This window comes from Myodes glareolus, chromosome 18 (assembly GCF_982192425.1).
Source record: "Myodes glareolus chromosome 18, mMyoGla1.1, whole genome shotgun sequence".
NCBI classification, from domain to species: domain Eukaryota; kingdom Metazoa; phylum Chordata; class Mammalia; order Rodentia; family Cricetidae; genus Myodes; species Myodes glareolus.
Window position 1 is genome coordinate 7,211,906 of NC_142043.1, and position 11,985 is coordinate 7,223,890.

Genomic DNA, 11,985 nt, shown 5'->3' on the forward strand with positions numbered 1-11,985 from the left:
CTGGAGAAGGGGCTGAGAGTTCTACACTCTGATCTGTGTGTGTGTGGGGGGGCAGGGAAGCCAGAGACAGAGACGCTTGTGTGTATGTGCGCGCATGTGTGCGTGTGGAGGTCTGCACACACAGAAGAGCTTTTGAAACCCCTAGTGACACACTGCCTCCAACAAGGCCACACCTCCTAATCCTTCTAAGTAGTGCCTTGATTATTAAACATTTAACTATATGAGCTTATGGGGGCCATTTTTATCCAACCCTCCACAGGTATTGAACTGCAGAACCACCCTCTCCAAGTGTTTGAGCATTTCTGACAAACAAGGACTTTTTCTGTGGGCCACAACACTGCTGAGAAAGCCCACCTCACTGGCTCAGTTTGGCAGGCGAATCCTCAAACCTCATTAAGTTTTCCTCCCTGTCTCAATAATTCTCTCCCTGTCTCTTTCTTAGTTATATATTGTATATATGCGTTCAGGTGTGTTTCAACATTCCCTTGTCTCTCTCTCCTGTTTTGAGGCAAGCACGATTCGGTAGGACCAGCTGGCAGAGAGCTTTAGGGACCGTCCTGTCTCTGCCTCTCTAGGATAGGATGACAGGTGTGAGTCACCAGGTCTGCCTTTCTTCTTGGGAGTTGCGGATCTAAACTCGGAGCCTCATGCTTTCACAGCAATCACCCCACGAGCCACCTCTCCAGCCCCTCAGCACTGCCCTTAAGGCAGAGCACACCCCATCTGTTTGAGTGTCTGGGCCTTGAAGGTGGTGCCAGGCTTGCTCATGGGGCTTCTCTTTTCCTCCCTTTAGGGATTATGTTGACTGCAACAATGAAACTTTCAAGTCACTCATTACTACATTCGTTTACTTATTTGCATCTCTGAGGACTGGAGATCTCCTATTATGATCTCAACATATTGTTGTAAGAAGTTACTAATAAAATCCAGGTGCGGTGTCCCATGCCAGCAATCCCAACATGAAGGGAGTGGAGGCAGGAGGACCAGAAGTTTAAGATTATCCTCAGCTGCAGGGTAACTTTGATGAGGTTAGCTTGGAGCATGAGTCTCAAAAAATTAAAGCAACACAGGATGAGGAAGATGGCTCATCAGTTAGGGACACTTGCTGCCAAGTCAAACAACTCGACTTCCACCCCCAGAACCCACATCGTGAAGACAGACTCCCACAGCTGAACTCTGACGAGATGTGCATAGCGCTCTCTCCACACAAAGTAGACACTAGTATTTTAAAACAGTGTTAGAAATCTTTCTAAGCCTTCTATGCCTGCTGCCACTCTGTCCCTGGTACCAACGGGCTCCTTAGCCAGGTCTAACACTGTCTGCCTCCTTTGCTCTACCTGAACTCTGAACCCACATCTTGGGTCTGTCTCCTCACGTATGCAGGCTCACCTCACTGCGCTTTGGACGCCTGTGCCCTGCTGCTTCCCTGCTTGTTTGCAGCACTGCCTCTTCCTTGTGGTTAGTGCCTCACTGCTGAGCTCCTTCTGCCCCAGCCGTGTGGATGTGGTTTAAAATGTGCACTGACGCATGCGTGAGACACAGTTGTTAATGTCCTTTAAGGCAGGTATTAGACTGAGACTAGCAGGCTACATGAGGTTCACAAACAGGGCCCCAGATTTCCTCACAGTCCCCCTAGATGAGCTCCATGTAGATAATAGTAGGGTGGGAAAGTAGCTGACCTCAAAGAATCATTTTTTGCATTAGAATGTAAGGTCACCTATAAGCCAACTGTATGGAGAGCACTACAGATCCCCCAGTCTCTATTTCAACGTCATGGAACATCAGTGTGGGGCATTATACTGCAGAGGGCAAAGTGAGAGTCCTGTGTGGATCGTCAGTTCATGGGAACAAACTTCCTCACACTTGTCTATTGTGCTGCCTAACTTTACATCAACTTGACACAAATGGTCATCTGGGAAAAGGGAACCTCAATTGAGAAAATGTTCCCAGCGGTTGGACTGTAAGGACTGTAGATGGACTGGTCCCACAGATGTCCAGTTTCAAAGAAACACACACAAGGGCTTATATTAATTATAAACTGTTTGGCCTATTGCCCATGCTTATTACTAACTAGCTCTTACAACTTAAATTAATCCATAATTTTTATCTCTATTTAACCACGTGGCTTGGTACCTTTTCTCAGTAAGTCATTCTTGCCTTGCTTCTTCTGCATTTGGCTTGAGACTGCATCTCTGTGCTTTTCCTCTTCCCAAAATTCTCTTAGTTTGGTAGCTGTCCTATACTTCCTGCCTGGCTACTGACCAATCAGTATTTTATTAAACCTATATAAGTGACAAATCTTTGCAGTGTACAAGAGCATTATGTCACAGCAGTAGGCAAGCCTGTGATGCATTTTCTTGGTTGGCGATTGGCATGGGAAGGTCCAGATCCCTGTGTAGTGCCATCCATGGGCTATGGTCCTGGATGCTATAAGTGCACAATGGTTGAATAAACTTTGAGGAGCAAGCCAGTAAGCAACACTCATCTATGGTTTCTGCTTCAGCTCCTGCCTCCAGGTTCCTGCCTTGAGCTTCTGCCCCGATTACTTAAACTGTAATATGTAAAATGATCAAAACCCTCTCCTTCCCAAGTTGCTTTTGGTCATGGCGTTTTGTCACAGCAACTGAAGCCATAAGACTCCTATGGGTCACGTGACTGCAGACCTACCACCTTTTGCTCCCATAGGGAGGGTCCTATGGCTGGCTTTGTTGTGTATATCCCCTAGCATCCAGACTAGGCTAGGGCTTCATTCAGAAGTTTGTGGTCAAGAGCTGACTAGGCTGATTTGGTGACCACACCTTTGCCTTTCCCTACAGTTGCATCTGTTTCTTCCTGCACAGTGGATACATGAGCACATGCTCCCCTTTCCATCCCCCACTCCGTGCATCCTAGTCTAGGCTGCTCCTCTGCAGCCTGACCTTCTTGCCTGGGTCACTATTGTGACCTTCTAGAATGATCCTCTTGCTGCTGCAGGGCCTTATTCATACCATACAAGTGTCATAGCACCGAGTTACCCCCAGTCTGAGAATAATAAACCTTTTATATGGATACAGGGTCTCAATTCATGCTGGCTTTGAACTCACCCTAAAGCCCAAGCTGGCCTTGAACTGAAGATCCTCCCGCCTTAGACTCCTAATTGCTGAGGTTACAGACTTCACTGCCACACCTGCCATATTTGTCACAACACCTTTAGAGAATCCCGCCTTAACTGTCAGGAGAGCCAGAATGGTACCTTCCTCTCCTTACGGCCAACGAGGACAGAAGAGACCGTGGCTGCAGGGTCTGACGCTCTCTGATGACAGTCTGGGTCTTGCGGGCCCTCAGCAGAGGAGCCTGTAGACTTCAGGGACAAGGATGCTAGAAAAAGAGGCGGAGGCCACACCCAGGCACCACCAGGCTGAGCTTCTCCACTCAGTGCTAGGAAAATGGTGACTCCAGTTCTCCTTCTCTCCTGCTCCTGAATTCCCAAGTTCTCCCCCGCATCCCGAGGTCAGCACTGAGCTCCTGGCCCCCACCTTTCTCATGGCCATGACTGTTCTGGCGGCTCCCAACCACCATGTACTAACACACTGGGGCGGTGCCTGCGGAACTTTGGGCCCTCACCAGCAGTCGGTTTCCTTAACAGGACGATGTGATCAAATCCCCGGTTACTGGCAGCTGAAGGAGGTAAGCATTGTCTGTTCTACCGCAACCCCCACAGCTCCCCATCATTTGTCCAGTTTTAAGAGGAACTCCCATCTGCCCTGCTATAGCTTTCCAATGCTTTGGAAAGCGTGCCTCCCAGTCCAGGACTGTCCCCAAAGGCGGAAGTAAACAAAGTTGTTCATGCTTGTTAGCGTGGTGTCAGTGCTTGTCCTTCTACTTTACAGGCTCAACAACCTCACAGGGGCGCAGGAGACTGGGCATGTGGCTTAGTCAGCAGACTGTTTGCCTGATGCACCCTGGGTTCGATCCCGGCACAGGAGAGGTGGAGGCGGAAGGACCAGAATTTCAAGGCCATTTTCAGCTACACAAGGATTTCAAGGTCAGCCTGGGCTACTACGATTTTTTTTTTTTAAATAAAAAAGTTGCAGGCCAGATGGTTAAAATGGAAGTGTTGGTCTCTGCAAGTCAGATGACCAGACTTCGATCTCTGGGACCCAATGGTGGAAGTAGAGAGCTGGCTCCAGCAAGTTGTCTTCTAGCATTTACACGCTCTCCTACGAATACACACAAACACACGTGTGGGAGCCCGCGTGTGACTCAGTTTTCATCTGGAGTCATTTCTGACTTAATGAAGTCATTTGAGCTCAAGTTTGCCTGCTCTGCTTTTTCCTATATCCTTGAGAGCTGTGAGAGGCGTCTGCTTTAGCCCATGAGAAAAGAACACTCTATTTAGTAGACAACAAACCTCAGGAACCTCAAGATGGAAAACAAGGCTGCTCCCGAGCAGCAAGCGTGTGTCAGTTAGGAGGCTGCTCCCTCAGGGACAGGAAGGTCGTGTGGTTAGACGCTGACTGACATCTGCGCTGTGCTTTGTTCTGCTTTTATATAAAAAAATAAAATAAAAAAAACCTCTTAACTGTTTGGCTGTTTCGGCGTGACCAGACAGACCTTCCTATTCTACCCTGTCTTCTCTTTCTTTCATCTGACTTTCCTTTGGCCTTGAGGATATCCAGGAACGCTAACTAACTTTGTAGGAGCAGACTCCTATGTGCACACGTGCGCGGACACACACACACACACACACACACACACACACAGAACAAATGTAAAAAAAATAACAAAAAAGAATAAACCACAAAAAATTCCATTTAGCTGAGGATCCTGTCCTTAAGAGTGGGTGACCTTTTGCAACAGGTTACAGAACTAGCTAGTAACTCATCCAACAGGAAACAGCCTTAGGATCAAGCCCCTAGGGGATACCACAGTCCTGCGAAATCTACCTCATCTCCACTAGGTGGCACCATAAGCCAAGCTGTCGGGTTTAAACAGACAAAGCTGTCCAGGACAATGCCCCTGAACATTTCCCTCTGTTATTACAGGATTCTTAATCAAAACGGTTCCTTCCTTCCTTTGCTTCTTTCTTCTCTAGCAGAAAAGGGTTTTCAATCTACATTATAGTGTGGTTTTGGTGCCAGGTGGAAAATGAAATTTGTCTTAATCCCTCACTTAGGGAGAAAGTGTTTGTGTGTCACAATTGACATCTGTTAAATTTTCAATTAAGTAAGCAAGCAAGCAATAAGGACGTCTGCGATGCTTCATTTGTTCCAGAAGCCAAGCCGGCACCAATCAGCTGCTCTATACAATTAGGAATTAAGCAGGCACCCTCTGCCCCAGCTCTTCCCAAAGCCCCAGCAAACAGAAAAGCAAAGCAGGCTGGGAGGACACCTCCAGGAGCAAGGCTTCTGCTTCAGATCCGAGCAAATTGGCTGGGCACAGCAGGGAGGGCCGCACTGACAGCTCCATTGTTTCTGCTGCCTGCCTGGGACTGAAGAGGCCAGGCCTGCCCCCATCACCCCTACTGTTCCTGCAGTGTGGGGAGCTCAACTCCAGAGACAGAAGAGTTTTAACCTTCCGAATGCTGTGGGCAAATTTATTCTTGAATCAAAATGCAGTTCTTATTTTGTATTTCTCACTGGCGAGGAATACTGAACAAATCTTTACAGTGTTGTCGCTTACAGTCTGCCCAAGCCTGGTTATTACAGAAAATGAGAATACACAGCTTGCACACAGACCACCAAATGAGAAAGGGAAGGCTGGCTGGTGAAGGCAGACAGCCCATCTGTCCCAGGTGCGGGTGGTGTTGTGATCTCTGGATAAATAGACACCTGCCCATGCCCACTCCTAGAGAAAGGCCGGGCAGCGAGAGCAGTGGTACTGAGAAGTGGCCAGGGCACCAGCCTCCCCAGCCTCCCCCAGAGCGAAGCTGCACCCTATGCATTCACTTGAGCGCAGACTAAGTGCATGGAAGGGACGGCCAGACACAAAATTCCCAGCCTCGGATCCCAGAGGCCAAGGGTCTCCTGGGTGGTAGAATGGCTACACCCAGGGCACAGGATAGTTGAGCTCATGCTTCCTGTCACTGCAGCCGTGGGCACCAGCGGTCAGTCCACACAGCTGCCCTGTGCCCAGAGTGTCAGAAGACTCGGGGCACCTGCTGGCTGTTGGCTAGCTCCACACTGACTGCTCTGATGGCTGTGGCCACATTGCAAAACTTAGACTTTTGTTTATTGCAGGGCAGCTAAGAGATGATTATACCTCTCATCTCTCTTACTTAAGAGTCATCTTCTGTATTCTGAAAAATCTTTTCAATGTTTTCTTTCTTCTGTCATGCAATATACTAATTGGTTGATGTGCAGTTGAGATACATGTGTCTTTTTGTTTCTAAGTTGAAAGCACCGTTCTTGTTTCCAAAGCATGTTTTATTTATAAAAGTATAGTCATAAATTTTAAGGCCAGTGGGATTAAAATATCAGACCCTTTCTTAAAACAAAACAAAAGCAATGCCTCTCAGGAATTATACAATAGCCAAAGGCCACTGGGCTGCGAGGGAGGTGCTGAGGGGGCAGTCTCAGATGTCCAAAGGAAAGCTTCCTCTCCCATCCCTGTTACATCATAGGATCTTTACAGAGTGGTGTCATGCATGTCTCTTATGTAGTTTTTCTCTGAATAAATAAAAGACATTTCCCTGTCAGAAAACCTCTTTCTCTTTTTCTATTTATTTATTTACTTAGAGACAGGGTCTTACTCATACCCCTGGCTTCATAGACCAGGCTGGCCTTGAACTCCCAGAGATTCAACTGTCTCTCTTCCTGAGTGCTTTCAGAGGTCACAGGCCTGCCCTGCTTCAGGAAATACATTCCAATACTCCTGTTCAATGACTCTATGATGCTATTCCATTCTGTGACCACAGGATTCAACTTCTTCAGTCTTTATTTGTTCAAATCACAAACGTCTATACAACTTTGCCCATATACTTTGTTATAGCCTTCAGATAACTTTCCAGATGTGGAATTTCTGTATGGAAATACGGAAACATAAGCTGTAATACCTGTTGCCAAAGCAACTCCTAGAGGAGTTCTACAAAGTTTGGGTGACAAGTGCCCATTTTTCAGGATTCTCTTTGGGTTTTCTAACTTTTAGTGCACTTTAATCTGATACAAACCATCGTTCTATTTTTAACCACCAGGAGAGTCATTGGTAAAGTTTTGCCCTGTGTTTGTTTTCTCTGACTGGGTGTAGGGGACAGCAGTCCCTTGTGAAGGAAGGCATGGCAGGTGGGCAGTTCTGTGATTGGTGGCTGTAGCTGGAGGCGTGGCTTGTTCACGTCCTGAAGGATTAGAGAGCTCAGGTTGGAAATGGAGGCAGGTGTAACTCGTAGAGCCTACTCCTGGGGGCCTACATCGGTCAGTGTGCCCATCATTCAGAAGATTTTATGACATCCCAAGCAGTGCTGCCACCCAGTGGTGTATGTTTTTCCTCTTTATTCTTTTGGGGGGCCTGCCACCTAGCCCCCAAACAATCACATGGAGACGTATTCTTTCTTATGTTAACCTTAATTTGACTTATTTCTAGCTAGAATTTTTTCTTCTTTAATTAAATTTTTAAAATGTTATCTTTTCTCTCTTTACATGCCAAATCTATTTCCTACTCCTTTGCCTCCTCCTGCTCCCTCCACCTCCACCCACCCCCACCTTCGATCCCATCCCTCATCCACTCCCCAGAGAGGTAAGGCGTCCTATGGGGAGTCAACAAAGTCTAGCACATTGCTTGAGGTAGGGCCAAGTCCCTCCCCTGTTGCAAGGAACTGCTTGTTCGTCCCAGCCGCCCAGAACCGAAATAATCACACAGAAACTGCATTAATTAAATCACTGCTTGGGCCATTAGCTCTAGCTTCTTATTGGCTAACTCTAACATCTTAGTTTAACCCATTTCTATTAATCTGTATATCACTACGAGGTCGTGGCCTACCAGCAAAGTTTCAGCATGTCTATCTCTGGTGGCGGAACCATGACTTCTCTGACTCCACCCTTCTTTCTCCCAGCATTCAGTCTAGTCCTCACCACCTACCTAAGTTCTGCCCTATCAACAGACCAAGGCAGTTTCTTTTTCTTTCTTTCTTTCTTTCTTTCTTTCTTTCTTTCTTTCTTTCTTTCTTTCTTTCTTTCTTTTTTTTTAGAACAGAAAACAATTTTATTGCTTATGTGACCGAGAAAAGATGAACATGGTTGGAGAAGTGTAAATGCACATTTTGCACATCAGGCAAAATGTGCATTCCTTGGGGAATAGAAAAGCCTGTTAGTATGGGAGGACAGTAAAGGTCAAGATACAAACAAAACCAGCTTCAAGTGCCTTATTCTGCAGGACCATCTTCCTGAGACCATGCTTAGAATCAGTACTGCTGTCTCACAAAACTTCTTCCAACAAAGATTTCACTTCTTCAAGGTTATGAGGTAGTAACTAGACTCTCCTCCCATTAACCTCCATTAAACCCAAGAAACAAAAGCGTATCATGGAACATAAGCATTTGGGTACCAAAGTCTCAATATCCCAAAAGGTAGCACCTGCTCTCAATCAAGGGCTAGGGCACATCTGGCCAACTGTGTATTTTAAAAACCAGCAGTTTATTAGAAGTATGTTCCATAAAGAGCACAAATTTAGTTAAACTATTAAATGCAACTTCATGGGATGTCAGCATAGTAGTGTTCTATTGCTGATGTCTCATGCTAACCATGAAGTATTTCTGTATTACACCTGCAGAAGTAAGGCCTGGAGGTTAACTGAACTCATCAATCAGTGGCAGAACCATGACCCAGTCTTAGGTCTGAGCTGTTGTGCTTTCTACTCAGTACCAAACGTGACAACCTCAAACACAAAAACCCTCACTTATCTTTCCTCTTATGAAAAGTCAGCTACCAGCCACTTTTCAGCAGTATTTTGGTTTCTTTTACTATCAGGATCACAGTATAGCAGGGGGAAATAATATGTTCTTGATAATCATAACACAAAGTCAGACTGGTATGTCCCTGAGAGTGTGTTTCATTTTGGAATTGATTCATCTGATTTCAGGGAAACAAAAATTCATTAATAGAATTATAAATGAACAAGCAAGCTGGGCAGTGGTGGGGCATGCCTTTAATCCCAGTCACTTGAGAGGCAGAGGCAAGCGGATCTCTGTGAGTTCGAGGCCAGCCTGGTCTATAAGAGCTAGTTCCAGGACAGGCTTCAAAGATACAGAGAAACCCTGTCTCGAAAAACAAAACAAAACAAAAATCAAGGAAAACAACAGGGCTGGGGGTATGGCTCAGTGGTAGAGCACTTCCCTAGTATATGCAAGGCCTTCAGCTCAATCCCCAACTTAGCAAAAAACAAAACAAAACAAAACAAAAAAAAAACACCATCTAAAACACCATTTAGATGGCTGTTGCCCCGAATCTCTTTGAAAACATCATTGGCAATGTGACTACTTACTAATTCTTACCATTTGATATACAGGGCAACTGAACAAATAATTTCAAACACAAGCCTATTTCAGGCAATATAAAGCAATGGAACTAGAAAACCAATTACTATCCAGTTACTGTTATATTTGGGTTATACTAAATGTCGCTGTAGACCCTGACCAGCAGGGAAATTAGGCAGAAAACCCTACATTACTTAGCCGTCATCTGTGGATCCTACCATGAAGGGAAAAGGTTTGTTCTTATATCCATTTCCACACTAAGTAAATTAGATACCTGTAGGGCCCAACTATAGAAGAATCAAAGCACCAAAGCTGTATAAATAGCAAGTTTTCCTTTCAAACTATTCTATCTAGCACTACTTCAATCCTTTCTTCATCCCAGACCCTTGATTCCCCCAAATCCAACATTCCAATTGGTGTACCCAGGTCATTACTGATTTCAGCTTTCTGGGTTCTTTAATTTGCTGTATAGATATTCTACCCTAAGTGATTAATGGCAAAAAATAATCTCTTCAAGAAACCTTAACGAAATACCATATTCCCTATTAACAACAAAAGGGGATGGAGATTAACAATCTGAAATAGGAAAAAAGGTATCTGTGGTAGGACAATTCTGACCTCCGACTCCTGTGCTGAAGGAGCCACTAGCAAACCCCACTATTAAGAGCTGCAGACAACCAGAGTCCGTGGGAAGCAGGACGGCTGCTTTCCCACTTAGTCATCTTCTGAGCTTTCAGCAGACCTTGCATCCGTAGCCACTTTCCAATTCCTGCGCTTGCTCGTCCTCTCCTGTACTTCAGGGCTAACCACAGGAACATGAACACTTTTCTCTTTCTTTTTCCTTTTGGTTTTCTTAGTGTCTCGTTCCTCAATTTCCTCAGAACTGCTAGCTGCTGAATCATCTGACTGGGAAGTAGCCCTTTCTCCCACTGAAGGTAAAGATTTTTTAGGAGACTTTTTCCTGGATTTTTTCTTGCTCTTGTGTGGTTGCTTCCTTTCCCTGGTACTAGAAGCTCCAGTTTCTTCTGAGAACTCACTTGAGGAATCTGCTGCTATGTCCATAGCTTCCTTTTTGTTTTTCTTCTGTTTTTCTGTGGGACCGTTTTTTCTGCTTCTTTTTATGGGATTTCTTTGACTTCTTATGTTTGCGGGATTCATGGACAGATTCTTTTACCTGGGGAGATGTTTTTTTCCCATTGGTAATGTCCTGATGGTCACTACTGTCTGTTTCAAACTCTTCAGGATACAACTCTTTATAACCACTGTGACCCCATCTGTCTGGCATGTTGGATTCATACTCATATAACTTCTTGTTCCAGGATTTAGCCTTAAGAAAATCATCTTCCAGGGCCCCAGAAATTTCATTTTTGGCCTCCAGTAGTTTCTCTGACTTTCTTCATCAAAACCATCACTTCTCATCAGACTTGAGCTGCTGAGTACCATGTTCCTTCTGGTCCCCCAGTAAGCATCCTCCATTTGCTTCTCTAGTTCTCTGATTTTCCACATGTCAGACTCCTCCTGAATCCATGAGGTGGTGGTGCATGCCTTTAATCCCAGCACTTGGAAAGCAGAGACAGGTGAATCTCAGGGGGTTGGAGGCTAGCCTGGCCTACCAAGTGAGTTCCAGGACAGCCAGGTCTGTTACACAAAGAAATATTTATTGTGAGCATCCGTATGCCAGATGACATTCCTCAGGAGGACTTTCCCCAGTGGAACCCGTGACATTCTTTAATTGTGCGCTGCAGCCTCGCGTGGTGGGGTGAGAGAAAAGGCGGCAGCTTCCCAAGGCAGTTTCTTTATTCATTAATGTTAACCACAGCACACAGAGGGGACTCCCACATCACTCCCCACTATATCTAGGTTGAACAAGGTATCCCTCCAGAGAGAATGGGTTCCAAAAAGCCAGAACAAGCAGTAGGGATAAATCCTGGTCTCACTGCCAATGGCCCCACAGTCTGCCACAGCCATACCACTGTCAGTCATATTCAGAGGGCCTAGTTTGGTCTTTCGCTGGTTCCCTCACTGTTAGGTAGAAGTTGGTGAGCTCCCATTAGCTCAGCTGTTTCAGTGGGTGTCCCCATCATGGTCTTGATTTCTTTGCTCATATTCGCACTCCTCCCTCTCTTCAACTGGACTTTGGGAGCTCAGCCCAGTGCTCCGCTGTGGTTCTCTGCATTTGCTTCCATCAGACGCTTAGCCAGCTTTTCTTAAATTATCCTGTCTACATTTTGCCTCTGGGCTTTTACCATTCTTTATTTCTGTATCCTTTTCTTTACTCTTACTCCACGACTTGTTGTGTAGCTGGTTGCCTGGCCCCTGATGTCCTCTTCTCCTTCTTTTCTAACTCTGAGATATTTTCTTCTTTCTTTTTCTCCTATTTATTCCCTCTACTTGCCAACCCCATCTATGATTCCTCCAGCCTCACTATTGGCTGTTCAGCTCTTTATTATGTCAATTGGGTGTTTTATATGGCAGAGTAACATAGCTTCACAGAGTTAATCAAGTGCAACATAAAGAAATGCAACACATCTTTGCATCAT

The 11,985-nt window shown here is 45.5% G+C and overlaps 1 pseudogene; it reads right to left on the reverse strand.

The window, feature by feature from the left end:
- Positions 1-9,997: 9,997 nt before the first annotated feature.
- Positions 9,998-10,964, reverse strand: LOC148119058 (uncharacterized protein NKAPD1 pseudogene; annotated as a pseudogene).
- Positions 10,965-11,985: the final 1,021 nt, after the last annotated feature.